The sequence below is a fragment of the Saimiri boliviensis genome, chromosome 7 (genome assembly GCF_048565385.1).
Source record: "Saimiri boliviensis isolate mSaiBol1 chromosome 7, mSaiBol1.pri, whole genome shotgun sequence".
In the NCBI taxonomy this organism is placed as follows: Eukaryota; Metazoa; Chordata; class Mammalia; order Primates; family Cebidae; genus Saimiri; species Saimiri boliviensis.
The window spans coordinates 118,027,274-118,039,272 of record NC_133455.1 but is presented as its reverse complement, the minus strand read 5'-3'; the positions used below and the strand labels follow the sequence as shown (position 1 = coordinate 118,039,272).

The window sequence follows — 11,999 nt, the reverse complement described above, 5'->3', positions numbered from 1 at the left end:
GGGTAAAACCCCCAAAGTTTTCCTGAGGATGGGCTTTTACCTATATTATTCAAACTCTTTGGGATTTTTCTCTAAGATATTATTTCCAGTGATGATATAAATCAATTACAGAGTCATAGATTAAAGTGAATTGAAAGCATATATAACAATTTAAAAATATCCATACCCAATAATTCCACTCTGAGGAATCATTTTTCAGGAAACAACAGAACATGTGAGCAAAGATGAAAAACTGTATCCTGCGGCATTATTTGTAACAGTAAGCACTTGAAGACAAACAAAACATTTAAAAATAGTTGCCTGGCTGAATTATTTCATTTTTTATTTTTATTTTTCAGAAACAGATTCTCGCTCTGTCACCCAGGCTGGAGTGCAGTGGCACGATCTCAGCACACTGCAACCTCCACCTCCCGGATTCAAGCAATTCTCCTCTGGCTGAATAATTTTAATGCTATCATTCACTGGAACAATGTAGCCATTAATAAATTTTATTTACAAAATAAGTTTATTAGAAGTTATGATGGCTGGGTGTAGTGGTTCATACCTGTAATCCCAGCACTTTGGCGAGGCCAAGACAGATGAATATCTTGAGCTCAGGAGCTAGAGACCAGCCTGGTCAACATAGTGAAACCTGTCTCTATTAAAAATGCAAAAATGAGCCGGGCATGGTGGCATATGCCTGTAATTTCAGCTACTCAGGAGGCTGAGGCAGGAGAATAGCTTGAACCCTAGAGGCAGAGGTTGCGGTGAGCCGAGATCCTGCCACTGCACTCCAGCCTGGGTGACAGAGCAAGACTCGGAAGAAAAAAAAAATCATCTGCTTTTCCTCATACAGAGGGAGAGGGCAGAGAGTTTGTCCTGTGTCTGCTTTTTCTCAAGGAAAAGAGGAACATCCACCAGATTTTTAGCAGCATTTCCCACTGAATGACTGCATTATGGCCATCCTTATTATGTATCTGGTTTTACAAGTTTTTGACAACAGCATGTTTATGTTTAAAATCAGGAGAAAAGTGGTTTTTGTTTTTGCTGTTTAATATCTAACATGTATTGTGACCTCTCTCCCTGGTCAGCTTGTTAGATACGAAGATAACACAGCTGACCTAGAAACAGACAGTTGCTGTCCTTAGCTTCCTTGTGGGGATTGCCCCTTCCCTGTGTTCATAGTTGCCTTGACACAACCTTTCAGGATTTCTTTTTCTTTCTCTTTTTTTTTTGAGAAAGGGTCTGGCTCTGTCACCCAGGCTGAGTGCAGTGATGCGATCACAGCTCATTGCAGCCTCCACCATCTCCCACTCCCCGACCACCAGGCTCAAGCTATCCTCTTACCTCAGTCTCCTGATTAGGTGACACTACAGATGTGCTCCACCATGCCCAGTTAATTTTTTATTTTTATTTTGGTAGTGACGGGGTCTCACTATGTTGCCCACACTGGTCTCAAACTCGAGAACACAATCTGTCCTCCTGCCTTGGTCTCCCAAATTGCTGGGATTGCAGGTATGAGCCACTGTGCCTGACCAAGACCCTTCAGGATTCTAAATGGTTTCTGCCACCAACATTGTTCAGTTATGTAACTCAGAACTCCAGCAGTACATACTATGTGATGCGATTTTATTATTGCTTATATGCATTTGTGAGTTTATGGTTTGCTTTGGCTTTTTGTTTTGAGACAGGGTCTTACTCTGTCGCCCAGGCTAGAGTACGATAGCATGATCCTAGCTTTCTGCAGCCTTGAACTCCTGGGCTGAAGCAATCTTCCTGCCTCAGACTACCAAGTAGCTAGAACTACAGGCATGTGCGACCATGCTATGCTGTCTGGCTGCTCTTGAATACCTGGCCTCCAGTGGTCCTCCCACTTCATCCCCCTGAGTAGCTACGACTACATGTATGAGCCATGCCTGGCTAGTTTAAAAAAAAAAAAAAAAATTTTAAGAGATGAGGTCTCACTATCACAGGGTGAATCCCAAAATTAGGGTTCAGCCTGGGAGCCCAAGTGGGTTCTTGGCTTCCCGTAGGAAGGAATTCAAGAGCGAGCCAACCAAGTAAAATGAAAGCAACTTTATTAAGCGAGGTAAGGAATAAAAGGGTGGCTACTCCATAGGCAGAGCAGTGGCATGGCTGCTTGATTGAATATTTGGGTATTTCTTGAACATCGCTAAACAAAAAGTGCATTATTCATGAGTTTTCCAGGAAAAAGGTGGGGAGTTCCCAAAACTGAGGGTCTTTCCATTTCAGACAATGTAGGGTAACTCCCAGACATTGCCTTAGCATTTGTAAACTGACGTGGGGCTGGTAGGAATGTTTTTTAGCACGCCAGCAATTATCATCAGTGTATCATGAGCAGTCAGGATGACCAGAGGTGGTTTTCATTCCATCTTGGTTTTGAGGGGTTTGGGCTGCTTCTTTACTGCATGTCATTGTATCAGTGGTGTCTTTGTGACCTGTGCCTTGCAAACCAGTCCTGAAGAACTCACGTCTCATTACTATGTTGCCCAGACTGGTCTCAAACTCCTGGCATCAAGTGATCCTCGCTCCTCAGCCTCCCAAAAACTGGGGTTACAGGTTTGAGACACTAAGCCAGGCCTTGTTTATTCTCGAATTGTTTCCAGTGAATACCTCATCATTCTCCCCAAAGAAGATGGCAAGTTTTTATAAAAAGAGAAAAATCATTCTTAGTATTACCCTCTACGTTGACCACACTAGTGCAAAAAAATATTAGTTTGCCAGTGAAAATTCACCTTGAGTTACTAAATATCTAACTTCCCATAATTACTGTCTGTTTGTCTCTTGTGAATCTGTGTGCCTAATATTTAAATGACCCATTCTTCCCCACTTTTACGTAAACAGCTTTAATTCCCCTTTCACTATTCACACTTCCTTCATCGTCACAGTTTGAGCAGCCTCCAGAGTTTATGATCTCAAGCACGGGCATACACATGTATTTTACTTAAGACTCTAAATAGAGCATAAAATCAGATGTAACTGTTTCCTATTTCATACAATAGGGAATCCCATCTCTAAAATTATGACATTTGGCCTCTCAGTGGGTTTTTGTGTTTTTTACTATGGCTGTGGTTAGATTCCTTTTTTAATGCTTTTCCAGTGGTTCTACTTGAATACAATCTTTGAGTCTCATAGAATAGGTGACATGATGTAATATAAAGCAAGAAAGACGACGATTTGGAATTCAGCTCAACTGACAGGAATCCCTAGCAAGGTACTTCACCCCTCTGAGCCTCAGTTTTCTCATCTGTGCAATGGGAATCATAACACCTGCTTCTCAATGTGTTAAGATTAAATATGTGGGCTGGGCATGGTGGCTCACGCCTGTAATCCCAGCACTTGGTTGGTGGGTCAACCAAGGCCAGGAGTTCAAGACCAGCCTGGCCAACATGGCGAAACCCTGTCTCTACTAAAAATACAAAAATTAGCCGGGCATGGTGGTATGTGCCTGTAATCTCAGAAACTCAGAAGGCTGAGGCTGAGACAGGAGAGTCACTTGAACCCAGGAGGCGGAGGTTGCAGTGAGCTAAGATCGTACCACTGTACTTCAGCCTGGGCAACAGAGTGTCAAAAAAAAAAAAAAAAGATTAAATATGTGTATAGTACCTGTACCATGTTAGGTGGTAAGTAAACATTGTTCAACTGACAACAACTGATACAGAGAATAAAGAAGTGAACACCCACCTAGATATCCCAAAGGGCAGGAAGAGTGCCAGGTAATGGATGCAAAATTTCTTTTAGAGTCAAATTACATGGCCAAAGGTCAGCCCCTCCTTCAATTAAAAAGCCAGGGGCAGAGCTTAATAAGGAAGTGATTCTTCTTTAAGCCTCTTTTCAGCCTAAGTCCTAAACCTGAAGAAGCCACAGCCTGGAGCTCTAAACTACACGAGCCTTTCCAAAGGACAAGCCAAGAAGACCTGTTGAAAGTTGCCTCTTGAGCTTGGTGGACAGAGACTCAGGTATAGAAATATCCTTACTGCCACCTGACTTGAAGCAGGAGAAATCACTGACAGCTTCCAGTCAGGTAACACCAGGAGGCACCAGTCTTCATTCTCAGCCTTTGCAGGAGGACACAGCCTGGTCTTGAGCTGTTTGCCAAATGTGGCAGTCTAATTCAGGGAGCTCTTTACTGGGTTTATTACAAAGTTCTTATCATGTAAGTCTCAGGTAACAAACTGACATTGAGAATCTAGTTTATCGGAGTTCCAGGAAAGAGAAAGAAAAGTTATTTAGGTTTCTCTTTCATTTCTCTTTTGCTACAGAGGGTTTGGGACGTTCAGTTAAAAACACATCGCTAGTTGAGGCATGTAACGTTACGCAGTCCTCTCTGCTTGGGTATCTGGCGAGGTATGCAATGACACGAGAGGCTTTCTGTGGCCAGGGACACCACTGCCCAAGCTGGACACCGCAGGGATACAGGGACTGGAGCCAGCATGGGAATTCCTGGTTTGAGATCAGAGTCCTGAGCACCTCATGGGAACTTGGGTACTCATCCGCAGGAGGTCTAGGCCCCCAGAGACCTCCTTGAGTCTAAGGCACAGGTAAATGAAAGACCCTTTTCTCTCCCCTCTAGAAAGTTCCCTCCTCCCTGAGCTCCCTGCCCGCTTCTTTCCACCATCACAGTCTTTGTCCTTCTGTTTGATGAATATGACCTGAGGCTTTGTCTAGCATTCAGCTTCTATTGTGGGAAGTTAAGGCACTTTCTCTCCTTCCTCATTTCATGTTTAGTATTAAAGAACAATCCAGGCAGAAGGCACAAAGACCCTGAGAGGTCTGAAATGATGGGGAGAGGAGAAGGGCAGAAGGGGAGGGTCCAGACAACAGAACCAAGCTGAGCTTAGGATGTGCCGTGGGAGGCTTCATGGGGATGAGTGTCAGCACCCACGAGATCCACTCAGGGCTCAACTGTGTGTCCTGAGCACATGAAGTCAGCTCTTCTGCTGGACGGAGCCGCCAAGGGATTCTCCATACCCCTCACTGCTGGGACAGGCAGAGGCACAGCGAACCAGCCGTCCGGCACAACTAGGGCGCTGGGTGGTGTCCGCCTCTGTGTGTGGAAACACCAGGTGCTTGCTGCGGTTTCCTCTGTGTGCTTATCCGTTAGCTGCCACCACCAGGCAGTGAAATCTAACCTCGACAAGGGAGAACCCTGCAACATTGCGTCTGGTGATACCTGGAATGTAGGTGCTCCTTGGAGTGTAGCCTTCCCAGCCAGCCTCTCAGCACACACGGCCAGGTAGCCAGTGTTCCCAGAGGACACTCTGGGGCCAGACGTGGAGGACCCCGGCCACCTTGGGAAGGAAAAGAGGCCAAGGAAAGAGCCTCAGCAGCCTTGCTTCTGAGAGTGCAGGTTTGTTATAGACAAGGAGCAGGAAGGTAAACGTAGGTGGGTGAGGCAGGGTTGTGTCCTCTGAGGCCCTGAATTAGAATAAACCTCACAGGTCTCACTTGGGAACGGAAATCTCCCCTCCATGTTCTGAACCAGCACTCAGGGGCCCCACCCAGGGCTTCTATCAGCATAAGCATAAAACTTATGGTTTATATTTCCATGAACCCCAAAGTTGGGCTTCTTGGATGAACTAAAATTTCTGTAGGAACAGCTGAGAGCAGAAGGGATCTAACCTGTGATAATATTCAATCGCTGCTGCTTGAAAGAAGACTTAGCTATAAACTGAGCAATCAAGTAATTTATAATGAGGATTAGTAGAAAGAAAAACTCCGCATTTGTGTGGATGGGTTTTTTTCTTTATGTTTTTTTTTAGTTGTTGTTTGTTTGTTTTTGAGTGGAGTTTTGCTCTTTTTTGCCAAGGCTGGAGTGCAATGGCACGATCTAGGCTCACTGCAACCTCCGCCTCCCAGGTTCAAGTAATTCTTCTGCCTTAGCCTCCCAGTAGCTGGGATTACAGGCGTGCGCCACCACGCCCAGCTATTTTTGTATTTTTAGTAGAGACGGGATTTCTCTATGTTGGGCAGGCTGGTCTCGAACTCCCAGCCTCAGGTGATCCACCCTCCTCAGCCTCCCAAAGTGCTGGGATTACAGGCGTGAGCCACCGCACCCAGCTTTTATTTTGTTTTTTTTAAGAGAGTGTCTCCCTCTGCCACCCAGGCTGGAGTGCACTGGTGCGATCATAGCTCACTGCAGCCTCCAACTCCCAGGCTCAAGCGATTCTCATACCTCAGCCTCCCAAGTCACTGGGACTGCAGGTACATGCCACCATGCCTGGCTAATTTTTTCATCTTTTTGTAGAGACGGAGCCAAGGCTGGCCTGGAACTCCTGGGCTCGAGCAATCCTGCCTCCTGGGCCTCCCGAAGTGCTGGAATTATCAGCATGAGCCACTGGCCCGGCATGTGCATTTGTTATATACATTTAAACCCTTTTAACCCTTTTGTCTCTATTTGTTCTCTTTTGCTCTGTGCAATCCAGGCTTTTGCGGCGGCAGCCCCTCATCCCTCCCCTGTAGGGTAAGCCTCCTTCTGCGCTGGCTCCTGAGCACTGTTCTCTCTGCCTCTCTCTCATCCCCTCTCATTCTTAGCTTTGCCTGTTGTCTGGGCCAAGTCACAGCCTTTTTAGCCTGTAAGACAACAAAAATCTTGTATTTTATGAAACGAAAGGACTAAGTGGTCTATCTTGACCTCGGTGGTTTTCCCTGATTTCTGATGCTGCTGAAACAGCATTAGCAAACTTGTTTCTAAAAGAAGTCCTCTCTCCAGCAAAAACACACCCCACACATAAACGCGTGTGAGCGCGCACGCGCACACACAATTTTAAAGCCCTTGCGTTACATTAAAAGAATCTGGCCTTCCTTCCTTCCTTCCCTCCCTCCCTCCTTCCCTCCTTTCTCTCTCTCTCTCTCTCTCTCTCTCTTTCTTTCTGAGTTTCACTCCTATTGCCCAGGCTGGAGTGCAATGGCACCATCTCGGCTTACTGCAACCTCTGCCTCCCAGGTTCACGCGATTCTCCTGCCTCAGCCTCCCAAGTAATTGGGATTACAGGCACGTGCCACCACGCCCGGCTAATTTTGTATTTTATTAGAGATGGGGTTTCTCCATGTTGGTCAGGCTGGTCTCAAACTCCCGACCTCAAGTAATCTGCCCACCTCAGCCTCCCACAGTGCTGGGATTATAGGCGTGAGCCACTGTGCCCAGCCGGGTCTGTCTTGTTTTTAACGTAAATGGGAATTTCTTCAGCAGCACGGTGTTACTGGCTTGAGGAGGGGGCTCAGCCTCCTACCCAAGGACACAGCACCTACAGGACCAGGGTGCCCATCCAACCTACAGCGTCCTGAGCCGCTCAGTGCAAAAGGAAGCTTTGAATCCTCTCCTGAGAACTTCCATGTCTGGCTCTTGCTAGACTCAGCCTTTTCCCCACCCAGTCTGCTGCACCTAATTCTGACCACAGACCCCGCCGGAGCCGCACCCTGCTTGGTGGCCCGCTTTGCCTGCTTGCATGAACCTCAGGTCTCAGTGTGTCTCAGCAACAGCTTCCACTCCTAGCGGTGCCAGAGTTAGCAGGCAAAAATGCAAGACAGCCAGTTACATTTGAATTTCAGATAAAAAAACAAGTACAAGGGGATTTTTTTTTAGCATATAATATTTTCTTTGGTACATATACTAATATTTATTATAAATTAGTCTTGTGATATTTGGGACATATACTATTATTTGCTCGTTAGCTGAACTTCAAATGTGACCGAATGTGTTCTGTGTTCTGAACATGTCCAGCAGCCCTGTAATACATTCGATCAGCCATCAGATATTTGAGCACCCACCATTAGTGAGCCGGGGTAGCTCAGTCGGCAGAGCATCAAGCACTACTCTAGGTGCTGGGGAAGGCAGCCAAAGTCCCCCGCATATCTTACAGTATATCTACTTTGTTTTATAAACATATACACTCGGCCGGGCGCGGTGGCTCAAGCCTGTAATCCCAGCACTTTGGGAGGCCGAGGCGGGTGGATCACAAGGTCAAGAGATCGAGACCATCCTGGTCAACATGGTGAAACCCCATCTCTACTAAAAATACAAAAAAAATCAACTGGGCATGGTGGTGCGTGCCTGTAATCCCAGCTACTCAGGAGGCTGAGGCAGGAGAACTGCCTGAACCCAGGAGGTGGAGGTTGCGGTGAGCCGAGATCGCGCCATTGCACTCCAGCCTGGGTAACAAGAGCGAAACTCCGTCTCAAAAAAAAAAAAAAAAAAAAAAAAAACATATACACTATACATACTTACAGATATGTACTTTTTTTTTTTAACGGAGTTTGGCTCTGTTGCCCAGTCTGGAGTGCAGTGGCATCATCTCGGCTCACTGCAACCTCTGCCTCCTGGGTTCAAATGATTCTCCTGCCTCAGCCTCCTGAATAGCTATGATTACAGGCACATGCCACCACAGCCAGTTAGTGTTTATATTTTTAGTAGAGACAAAGTTTCACCATGTTAGCCAGACTGGTCTCGAACTCCTGACCTCAAGTGATCGGTCCATCTTGGCCCTCCAAAGTGCTGGCATTACAAGTTTGAGCCACTGCACTGAGCCCATGAGATTATCTTTTCTTAATATTTATTTATTTACTTATTTAGAGACAGCGTTTCACGCTTGTTGCCCAGGCTGGAGTGGAATGGTGCGATCTCAGCTCACTGCAACCTCCACCTCCCAGGTTCAAGCGATTCTCTTGCCTCAGCCTCCCAAGTAGCTGGGATTACAGGCACCCACCACCATGTCCGGCTAATTTTTGTATTTCTAGTAGAGATGAGATTTCACCATGTTGGCCAGGCTGGTCTTAAACTCCTGACCTCAGGTGATCTACCCACCTCGGCCTGCCAAAGTACTGGGATTATAGGTGTGAGCTACCACGCCCGGCCTTAAATTTTTATAATGTATTTTTAAATTTTAAAAAATAGGGATGGGATCCTACTTGGTTGCACAGGCTGGTCTTCAAATCCAGGCCTCAAGTGATCCTCTCACCTTGGCCTCCTAAGGTGGTGGGATTACAGGTGTGAGCCATGGTGCCAGCCAAGATGATCAATACTTCCTTACTACCATCTAAAATACACACCATGTTTAGTTCTCTATCATCTCAAATATATCTACATGTTTATACAGTAAAAAGATTGTCCAAGCCCTGGAATAAGACAGGAATGTGAAGAAACAGCAGAGGAGGAGGAAGGATGGCAGTCATGACCCCCACATGCCATATTCCTCAAGCATTTGCCTACATTCAGTTTTGTGAGCAAGGTTTGTGCGGCTTGGAAGTTGTGTAACTTTGTCTGTGTAGTAGGTCTGGTGGGTCTTGCCACTTGCACTTCGCTGCACTGGGAGAGCCATTTCTGTCCCCTCCATCATCACCTGATGTTGTGGCATAGCCCCTGCATCCCTGTCAGGCTCACCTCCATCAGAATGCACCTAGCCAGGGACCCTTGCTTTCTTGGGGCCTGGCCAAGGAGCAATTCCTCAAATAAACAGCTTTGCTGTTAGCCGGTGTGAGCCTCTTCTAAATAAAGGAGAGGAGGCCAGGCACAGTGGCTCATGCCTGTGATGCCAGCACTTTGGGAGGCCGAGGCGGGTGGATCTCCTGAGGTCAGGAGTTCAGGACCAGCCTGGCCAATGTGGTGAGACCCTGTCTCTACTAGAAATACAAAAATTATCCAGGCGTGGTGGCAGGCACCTGTAATCCCAGCTATTTGGAAGGCTGAAGCAGGACAATCGCTTGAACCCGGGAGGTGGAGTTTGCAGTGAGTCAAGATTGCGCCATTGCACTCCAGCCTCGGTGACACAGCAAGACTCAGTCTTAAAAAAAAACAAAGGAGGGGGCTGGGCGCGGTGGCTCAAGCCTGTAATCCCAGCACTTTGGGAGGCCGAGGTGGGTGGATCACGAGGTCAAGAGATCAAGACCATCCTGGTCAACATGGTGAAACCCCGTCTCTACTAAAAATACAAAAAAAAATTAGCTGGGCATGGTTGTGCGTGCCTGTAATCCCAGCTACTCAGGAGGCTGAGACAGGAGAATTGCCTGAACCCAGGAGGCGGAGGTTGCGGTGAGCCGAGATCGCGCCATTGCACTCCAGCCTGGGTAACGAGAGTGAAACTCTGCCTCAAAAAAAAAAAAAAAAAAAAAACAAAGGAGAGGAAACAATGATGGGAACAGGTAGCGTCTGGCAGGCCCGCAGGGTAGATATTTCAGCTCCTACACCTCCTTCCAATAGCAGAACCAGAGGGAACAATTAGAGAATGTCGTCAGTCCGTCTAACAATGTGGACACCGAGGAACAAAAAGATAGAGTGATTTGCCCAAGGATGTTGCAAGCTAGAGGCTGAGCCAGCCTGGCCACCCATCCTTCAGACGCCCAGGCCAGTCTGTCTGTACCGCCTCACACTGCCTCAAACCCTGTCTGCAGTTACTGTCCCATTTCTTTATAACTTGGTCCTGGTATGAGAGGGTACAGTGGAAAGAAAAAGAGGAACATGCCAGCCAATCCCCTTAATATCACTATAGCTTATTTATCTTTTGGCTTATATGCCGAGAGATGGTCTTAAATTAGACCAGGAAGGGAAGGGAGCATGATTAAGAGCTGTATTAAGACAGAGCCTGGGCTGGGTGCAGTGGCTCACACCTGTAATCTCAGCACTTTGGGAGGCCCAGGTGGACAGATCACCTGAGGTCAGGAGTTTCAGACCAGCCTGGCCTACATGGTGAAACCCCATCTCTATAAAAATACAAAAATTAGCCAGGCGTGGTAGCGCGCGCCTGTAATCCCAGCTACTCGGAAGCTGAGGCAGGAGAATTGCTTGAACGAGCGAGGCAGAGGTTGTGGTGAGCTGAGATCGTGCCACTGCACTCCAGCCTGGGTGACAGAGTGAGACTCTATCTCAAAAAAAAAAAAAAAGAAAAAGACAGCCTGAGGCCAGGCATGGTAGTGGCTCCTGGCTATAATCACTTTGGGAGGCCAAGGTGGGTAGATCACTTGAGCCCAGGAGTTTGACACCAGCCTAGGCAACATAGTGAGACCTCACCTCCAAAAAACAAAACAAAAAAATTACCCAGGTGTGGTGGTGTGCTGCTGTGGTCCCAGTTACTCCGGAGGCTGAGGTGGGAGAATCCCTTGTGCCAGGGAGCTGGATACTGTGATGAGCTATGATCTGCACTCTAGCCTGGGCAACAGAGCAAAATTGAGTCTGAAAAAAACAACAAAAAAAGAGCCTGAGGGCCTAGGACAGTAGTTGAACTAAGAAAAAATAAAAATAAAAAATAGCTACCACTTTTGAGCCAGGTTCTGTGTAGGGATTTCTCTTGTGTATCCTACACCCTCACAAAATCTGTGCAATTTGCCTCTAGGAAGCTCATATTTGGAGAGATGGAGTAACCTGCCACAGGTCACAAAACTAGTCATTGGTACGGCCACAGTCTGAATTTAGGACTGTTAGAATGAAAAGCCCAAGCTCATTTTTGATACACGCACTGCCTGTGACATTTAACATGGTAAATCTGGGCTTTCTTGCATCTGAGACAAAAAGGAAAATGTAGTCCTTAACAGATAGCAGAAGAAAACAGATTATTAGCAAAAAGAACTGCTTTCCTAGCAGGAAACCGGAAAAAGGAGTTATTTCATGTAAGCTTAAGCAAAGGAAATGGAACAAAATCAGTTCTTTATCTATCCTGTCATTCGTATAGAAATAAAGACAAAATACTTGCATCCTGTTGTTTTAAAACTCGCCTGTGATCAAATTACTCTCTCCTCAAAACTTTGAACAGCTCTCTATTGTCTCCATCAGCGTGTTTCAAATTCATAAAAAGTAAAATAACAGGATGCTTTTTTCAGATGAAATCTTACATGGCACACCAAATATAGTAAGAAAAAGGAAAGAGAGACAGAGAGGAGAGAGAAGCCTGGACAAGCTAAAGCAGAGGGTAGAGGGAGAAGGAACAGAGGAAGGGAAGGGTCAGGGCTCAGGCATTTGTCTTCCCTAAGTTGGCCTCCCTCTTCCACCACCTCCCCAGCAAGACCTTTAA

The 11,999-nt window shown here is 46.5% G+C and overlaps 1 protein-coding gene across 2 annotated transcripts in view; it reads left to right on the top strand.

The window, feature by feature from the left end:
* The first annotated feature begins 3,822 nt into the window (after positions 1-3,822).
* BCL2L14 (BCL2 like 14) overlaps positions 3,823-11,999 on the top strand; it is a 31,830-nt gene continuing 23,653 nt past the window's right edge. The window contains exon 1 of one of the 2 annotated variants that reach the window (XM_074403274.1): positions 3,823-3,959. The gene's annotated coding sequence lies outside the window, so the exon portion shown is untranslated. Of the gene's footprint in view, positions 4,025-11,999 lie in introns of both variants that reach the window. The other variant, XM_074403275.1, reaches the window with a different exon arrangement.